Source organism: Chiloscyllium plagiosum, chromosome 5 (assembly GCF_004010195.1).
Source record: "Chiloscyllium plagiosum isolate BGI_BamShark_2017 chromosome 5, ASM401019v2, whole genome shotgun sequence".
Taxonomy (NCBI): Eukaryota; Metazoa; Chordata; class Chondrichthyes; order Orectolobiformes; family Hemiscylliidae; genus Chiloscyllium; species Chiloscyllium plagiosum.
The window spans coordinates 84,410,390-84,418,627 of NC_057714.1; the positions used below are offsets into that span (position 1 = coordinate 84,410,390).

At 45.1% G+C, this 8,238-nt stretch overlaps 1 protein-coding gene across 8 annotated transcripts in view; it reads right to left on the reverse strand.

Moving 5' to 3' along the window:
• Positions 1-5,748, reverse strand: part of mpp7a (membrane palmitoylated protein 7a) — a 429,268-nt gene extending 423,520 nt beyond the window's left edge. For 6 of the 8 annotated variants that reach the window (XM_043690504.1, XM_043690506.1, XM_043690505.1 and 3 more), the window contains exon 1: positions 5,389-5,746. The gene's annotated coding sequence lies outside the window, so the exon portion shown is untranslated. Of the gene's footprint in view, positions 1-5,388 lie in introns of all 8 variants that reach the window. The other 2 variants (XM_043690509.1, XM_043690508.1) reach the window with 2 other exon arrangements.
• Between the last annotated feature and the right edge of the window lie 2,490 nt (positions 5,749-8,238).

The window sequence follows — 8,238 nt, forward strand, 5'->3', positions numbered from 1 at the left end:
ACCTCCTTCTACCTATCGCATTTCCAATGCCCCTCCCCCAAGTCCCTCCTCCCTACCTTTTAACTTAGCCTGCTTGGCACACTCTCCTCATTCCTGAAGAAGGGCTCATGCCTGAAACATCGATTCTCCTGCTCCTTGGATGCTGCCTGACCTGCTGCGCTTTTCCAGCAACACATTTTCAGCTCATTAATGTCTAACCTTCCCTTAATTCTATAACTCTGTACCTTCAAGCTGTTCACTTCCAATTGCATGTTCATATTATCTTCATGCAAAATTTATTCACTTACATTTTCCAATCTTTTGTCAATTCCTCTTTTCCAGCATACACTGAAATTGGACCAAATGGAGCATAAAACCACTCATGACTTCCAATCCTTGGAGAGAAATTATACTCATAATTAAAGTAGAGCAAAAAAAACCCAAATATTTTAAGTACAAATAAAATCACAATTTGGGTACAGTCCAAATAAATGGCCAGTAACCAAGAGATGCAAAAGAGGAATCCAAATTGCACAGGATGAATATCCCCATGGCAAGTTCACATTCCGTTCAATGTATCTGGAAATAAAAAGGTGGTTATGGCGGAAGTGACTGTCACTTCTACGTGACCCTTTTGTGGTGTCTCAATGTGACTCCAGTCAATTTTGTTCTGAACTGATATAGCAGGCCTTAAACTTGTTTGAAACCCTCACAAAGACAGTACTGTAGAGCACCTTTAACACAGTGACATTTAACAATTTGAAATGAGAGTCCATTGTTTTCAGGAGTAGCAAGAAATGCTGTCTTTGTCAGCACTGCCCACTTCTCAAGAATAGTGTATTTTTTTAAATTTCATGAAAAGACCAAGAGAGCAAGTTTGAACTACACTTGTCAGATTTCACAAGTTTTTCCAAGTTATCAGTGCAGCATATAGAAAATGGCAGTCCATACTTCCAACACAGAAATAGGCTTTTCAGGTCCAGTGACCCTTCTTCAGAACTGTCCAGTTCAGTCCAGTCCAAAATTGGCTCAACGGTGAGTGGTGAGGGTTGGTGTTCAGACTGGAGGCCTGCAACCAGCAGGATGCCATATGGATCAAGGTTGGGTCCACTGTTGTTTGTCATTTATGTGAACAACGTGGACGAGATGATAGGAGGCTTAGTTAGGAAGCTTGCAAGTGACAAAAATTGATGGTATAGCAGACAGTGGATAAGGTTATTTAAAGAGTACAACAGGATCGTGATCAATTGGGCCAGTGAGCTGAAGAATGGCAGATGGAGTTTAATTTAGGTAAATGCAAGGTGTTGCATTTTAATAAACAAACCAGGGCAGGATTTACACAGTTAATGGCAGAGTCCTAGGGAGTGAGGTCGAATAGAGACACCAAGAGGTGCAGGTTCATAGTTCCTTGAAAGTGGCTTCACAGGCAGACAGAATGGTGAAGGTTGTAGACTTGCCTTCACCAGTCAGAGCATGAGTTGGGACATCTTACTGCAAACAATTTTGGTCACCCTGCTGTAGGATGTTACTCAACTGGAAAGGGCACTAACAAGATTTACAATGATGTTACCAAGACGGAGGGTTTAAGTTATAAGGAGGGGCTGAAATAAGCTGCCAGAGGAAGTGGTGGAGATGAAAATTATATAATTCAGAAGACATTTGGACAGGTACATGAATCAGAAAGGTTTAAAGAGATATAGGCCAAACACTAACAATGAGACTAGTTCAGTTTAGGAAACCTGGTTGGCTGGGCTAAAGGGTCTGTTGCCATGCTGGGGTATGAAGGGATGCCCCTTTAGAACTAAGATGAGGAAAGCCACAAAAGATGGAGTCTCCAGCCATACAGCCAGATCCTGTGCAGACCAATTAGCGGAAGTATTCTCAGACAGCTTTAAAATCTCCATCGTACAATCTGAAGTCCCCACCTGTTTCAAGGAGGCGACGATCATCCTGGTGCCAAAAAAAAAAATCATGAAGTGTGCCTCAATGATTGTTGCCCAGTGGCTCGGACCTTCGTAATTCTGAAGAGCTTTGAGAGGTTCATCATGGCTCACATCAACTCCAGCCCACCAAACTGCCTTGACCCTTGGCAATTCACCTACCAACACAACAGGCTAACAGCAGATGCCATCTTCCTGGCCCTAAACTCATCTTTGGAACATGTGGACAGCAAGGATACCTACATTAGGCTCCAACTCATGAATTACAATTCCACCTTCAACACCATAATTCCAAACAAACTCATCACAAAACTCAGACCCAGGTCTTGGCCATCCCTTTTATAACTGGATCCTGGACTTCCAGATCCAGAGACTGCAAACAGTAATAGGCAACAACACCTCCTCCACCATAATCTTCAACACCACGGTCCTGCAACACTGCATACTCAGCCCCTATGATACTCCTCATCCATTCATGACTTTTTGGACAAATTTCACCCTAAATCCCACTTACACGTTTGCTGATGACACCACCATTGTTGTTCGGATCTCAAACAATGACGAGACAGAATACAGGAACGAGACTGAGTGCCTAGTGGCATGGTGTGAAGTCAATCTCTCCATCAATGTCAGCAAAATGAAGGAGCTGGTCATTGACTCCCGGAAGCAGATTGGAGGGCATGTCTCTGTTACATCAACAATGCTGGGTGCAGACAGTCAGAAGCGTCAAATTCATGGGTGTGATGATCACCAATCTGTCCTGGTCCACCTATGTTGATGCGATGGTCAAGCAATCTCAACATCATCTCAATTCTCAGGAGGCTAAGGAAATTCACTAAGTGCACAATGGTTCTTACCAATTTTTACATATGCACCACAGAAAGCATCCTATTTGGATACATCACAGCGTGGTATGGCAACTGCTCTTCCTAAAACCGCAAGAAACTACAGAGAGTCTGAACACAGCCCAGTCCATCACACAAATGAGCCTTCCATCCATTGACTCCATCTATACTTCCTGCTGCCTCAGGAATCATAATCAAAAGACCCGACCTATCCTTGTTTTACTCTCTACCACCCTCTTATATCAGGCAGAAGATATAAAAGTTCGAATACATTTATTAGAGTCAGAGATGGACAGCGTGGAAACAGACCCTTCGGTCCAACTCGTTCATGCCGACCAGATATCCCAACACAATCTGGTCCCACCTAGCAGCATCTGGCCCATGTCCCTCCAAACCCTTCCTATTCACATACCCATCCAGATGCCTTCTCAATGTTGCAATTGTACTCACCTTCACCACTTCCTCTGGCAGCTCATTCCATACACGTACCATCCTCTGCATGGAAAAAGTTGCTCCTTCAGTCTCTTTTATATCTTTCCCCTCTCACCCCAAATGTATGCCCTCTAGTTCTGGATTCCCCAACCCCAGGGAAAAGACTTTGCCTATTTATCCTATCCATTCCCCTCATAATTTTCTAAACCTCTATACGGTCACCGCTCAGCCTCCGACACTCCAGGGAAAATAGCCCCAGCCTGTTCAGCCTCTCCCAATAGCTCAAATCCTCCAACCCTGTGAATCTTTTCTGAACCCTTTCAAATTTCACAACATCTTTCCGATAGGAAGGAGACCGGAATTGGATTTGCTTTCCCAAAATACAGCACATCACATTTATCTGAATTAAACTCCATCAGCCACTTCTCAGCCCACTGGCCCATCTGATCCAGATCCTGTTGTAATCTGAGGTAACCTTCTTCGCTGTGCACTACATCTCCAACTTTGGTGTCATCTGCAAACTTACTAACTACACCTCTTATGCTCACCTCCAAAATCATTTATATAAATGACAAAATGTAGTGGACCTAGCACTAATCCTTGGGGCACTCCACTGGTCACAGGCCTCCAGTCTGAAAAACAGATTCAACAACAGCTTCTTGTCTGCTTCGTCAGACTTCTGAGCTGACCTCTCAAACATCAATTTTGATGTCTCTTTCTGAAATCTTCTCTGCAGCTATAACACTATAACCTGTACTCTGTTCTGCTACCCTGATGTACTTCATATATGATCCATTTGTTTAGCACACAAAACAACACCTTCCACTGTATCTCAGCATATGTGACAAAAATAAACCAAAGAGGAATTTCTTCAGCCAGAGGGTGGTGAACCTGTGGAAGTCATTGCCAAAGGAGGCTGTGGAGGCCAAGTCATTTAATGTATTTCAGACAGAGAGGTTCTTGATTCCTAAGGGGTCAAGGGTTACAGGATGAAGGCAGGAGGATGGAGAGAGAAACATAAAAAAGTCATGATCAAACAGCGGAGCAGACTTGACACATCAAATTATTTTATTGTTCTGCGGCCAACTTGTCAGACAGTAACTGGTGATGATTCTCTTCATCTTTACAGCTCATTCCAGCCCACCTTAACTTTGCTAGTCTCCTTTCTGGTTTTGCACCATCATCTCAGTCTCCACTCGATCATTGTTTTTATTTTCTCTGTTCACCCTTTGCCGAGCACGCCACTTGTGAAAAACCTGTTGCTTTTTTTAAAAAAACTATTTTCCAGTTCGAATGAAAAGGTCACTGGCCCGAATCTGTCTTCCACTCCTCCCTACCCCCAGCCCCACCCACAGATGTTGCTTGATCTGCTGAGTATTTCCAGCATTCGGAATGTTCGGTTCTCGTACAGGAATAGCCAAGTCAAGAGCTGAGAAATACAAGGAAGTTAGGATCTCAGCGCACAGATGGGCTGAGGTCGGGCAGATGCAGGTTATGTGACGGAAGTGTCATTTCTGACCGAGACAATATGGATTAAAAGTCGAGCATTGGGGTCAAACAGGACATCACCGCAAACAGTCTGGTTCTGCATGAGACAACTATTAGAATTGGGGAAGGAATTCCGGGTCAGTAACAGACCCAATTCTCATTTTATCGAATAAATCACAGCTTGTCATTCCATTTTAAAGTAAATACGCTCTTCACGGTTGGTGTGTAAAACAAAAGAACATGAACGGTGATTTGGATTGCAAAGCAATTCGTTCGATTCAAGTTAACTCTTTAGCTTTTATTAAGCCTCCGCCCCGCAAAGTGATGCCCAAAACATCGAGAATCCTCCCAACCCCCTTCCTTTCAAACGGTGTGAAATCAGTGCATTTGGGAGCCGTACTGGCCTTGCACTCTCAACTTTAACAGACACAAAAAAACAACGCCACCTCAAATGTCAATGATTAAATGAAACACAGCAGGTTCGTCAAGGTTTAATTTTCCGATGATCACCGCTGGTCAAAAAGCAGCAAATTATTGCAATCACAGAAACCCACCGCCCCCCGACCGCGAAGCCACGGGTTCAAATCCGCGCCGTCGCACATGATGGTGCTTTCTTCACCCCCCCCCCCGCTCGCGAGAATGCCGACACACACCGAAGAAAGGCGTCCATCTACTACTGTGGAGCAGATTTAAAATGTTAATACCTCTGGTAGTAAGTCCAGCACGGCTCACGCAGCGTTATCTCTGATGATAAGATCGTGGCGTTGCACACATTTCTTTTCACGACCGATATAAAAACGAGAGCATGAGACAACCAACGGCCGAAGCTAACTGCCACTCCTTCTCTGGGGTGCGTGTGTGTGTGTGCGGACGGAAATCTGTGTTAGTATCGACACGGTGCTCGAACTAACTGGCACTATCCCCCAGAGAGTGAGGTGTCTGACTGACTCAGCCTCACCGTCTCCCAGTGGGACTGAAGCCACTGTCAATGATGCCAGTTCCCTCCCGTCCTACCAGCCCCACAGGGCCCCTTCCAATTCGCTGCCGACCGCGCTTGCGCGCTCCCTCTGCCTCATCCTTCCACCCTCCCCCATGAGTCCGCCACGATCCGACCAGCTGCCAATCACCGCCGGCGTTGCCGGGCAAACGCTGGCGTCACGCCCTCTCCGCCCACCCATCCGCGTCGTCAGCTCGAGACTGTCTCTTCGGCCCGTCACTTGGGAAAACAAGATTCTGACGCGACTGCGCAAGGGTATTCAAGAGTGGCCCTGAGGAAGGGTCGCTCGAGGCGAAACGTTAACTCTGAATGCTCTTTATAGATGCTGCCAGAACGGCTGAGCTTTTCCAGCAAATTCTGTTGTTGTTTAAGTGTATTGCTGTTTCCTCACGATCTGCAACATTGCTTGAAACATTTGGCGGGTGCAGTTCGGAATTACTGTATTTATTATAGATTGTGACCCCACTTTTTCACTGATTTTAACTGAGACGCTTTTGTACAAAAGCTATAACAAATAATTTTTTTTAAAAAAACCTTCCCCACACTAAACCCATGCCTTAATTCCAATAATACCGAAACGTCTGTGAGCCTCTAACTTGAATATACTCATCGAATGAACATCCACAGCTCTCTGAGGTAGGAGACTCTGGGTCAGGCAGCATCGGAGGATCAGGGAAAACAATGGTTAGGGCAAAGCCCTTCATCCTCCTGCTCTTCAAATGCTGGCTGATCTATTGTGCTTTTCCAGCACCACACTTTCGACTCCTCTAACCTCCATCTGCAGTCCTTACTTTCACCTAGCAGACCCTGGGCCAAGTCCCCTCCATGCATGTGTTTCAGATTCGCATCATTACTAGTTTAGACATGTTTGATAACACTCATTGGTTAGCATTGCTGCCTCAGAGCACCAGGGACCCGGGTTCAATTCCAGTCCTGGGTGACTGTCTCTGTGGAGTTTGCACATTTTGACTGTGTCTGTGTGGGTTTATTTCAGGTGCTCTGGTTTCCTCCCATAATCCAAAGATGTGCAGTTTAGGTGGCACGATGGCTCAGTGGTGAGCATTGTTGCCTCACAGCACCAGGGACCCAGGTTCAAATGCTGCCTTGGGCGACTGTCTGTGTGGAGTTTGCACATTCTCCCTGTGTCTGCATGGGTTTTCTCCGGGTGCTCTGGTTTCCTCCCACAGTCCAAAGATGTGCAGGTTAGATAGATTGGCTATGCTAAATTGCCCAGAGTGTTAGGTGCATTAGTAAGGGGTAAATGTTGGGTGGGAGAATGGGTTAGGTCGGGTTGCTCTTCGAAGAGTCGGTATGGACTTGTTGGGCCGAAGGGTATCTAATCGATCTAAGGTAAATGTAAAATTGCCCATGGTGTTCAGGGTTGTGTAGGTTAGGTGCATTACTCGGGGGAATGGTAGAGTAGTAGGGTAGGGGAATGGGATGGCATGGTTACTCTTCGGTGGGTCAGTGTGGACTTGTTGAGCCGAAGGGCCCATTTCCACACTAGGGATTCCATGATTTTATTCCTTTCATCAAAATATGGCAATTTTAGAGTCATAGAGATGTACAGCATGGAAACAGACCCTTCGGTCCAACCTGTCCATGCCGACCAGATATCCCAACCCAATCTAGTCCCACCTGCCAGCACCCGGCCCATATCCCTCCACACCCTTCCTATTCATATACCCATCCAAATGGCTCTTAAATGTTGCAATTGTACCAGCCTCCACCACATCTTCTGGCAGCTCATTCCATACACGTACCACCCTCTGCTTGAAAAAGTTGAGAATAATGTTAGAAATAATGAAGAAAGTGCAGAAAGATACAGAGTTGTGATGCAATTATGAGTTCCTTTGTTGACCTTCTTGGAAAGTTCCTCGATAGGATGGCTTCCTTCAAAAAAAAGGGAAGGAACTGCAGATGCTGGAAATCAAACAAAAACAGAAATTGCTGGAAAATCTCAGGGGGTGCTGAAGAGGCACGGGAAAGTCTCAGTAGGTCTGGCAGCACTTGTGGACAGAAATCAGAGTTAATATTTTCAGTTCAGTGACTCTGCTTCAGAACCTGCTGAGATTTTCCAGCAATTTCTGACTTTCTTCCAACCTAGTTTTGTTAACCCAGAGGTGACAACTTTGGTCAGAGGAACAGAGGTGAGAATTTCATGAATAGTGGGAGATTGAAAATTACTGATGTGCAAAAAACAGCGGTGTCCTTGTTCTTAAGTCTTTGAAGGCTAACAAGACGCAGCAAGCTTCGATCATAATGGGATTTGAGTACAGGAGCAAGGAAGTATTGCTTCAATTGTATATAATATGAGTGAGATTACATTTCAAGTCCTCTTGCCTGAGAAAGATATTCTTGTTGTTGAGGTAACGTAGCAGACATTCCCCAGACTGATTCCTGGATGGTGGCAATGTTCTATGAGAAGATGGACAGGTTGGACTGAAGGATCTGTTTCCATGCTGTACATCTCTATGACTCTATAATTCAGAAGATCTGCAACATCGGCTGTTATTGATACTTTCAAAGTTCTGAAAAGTATAGGCAAAGTAGATGC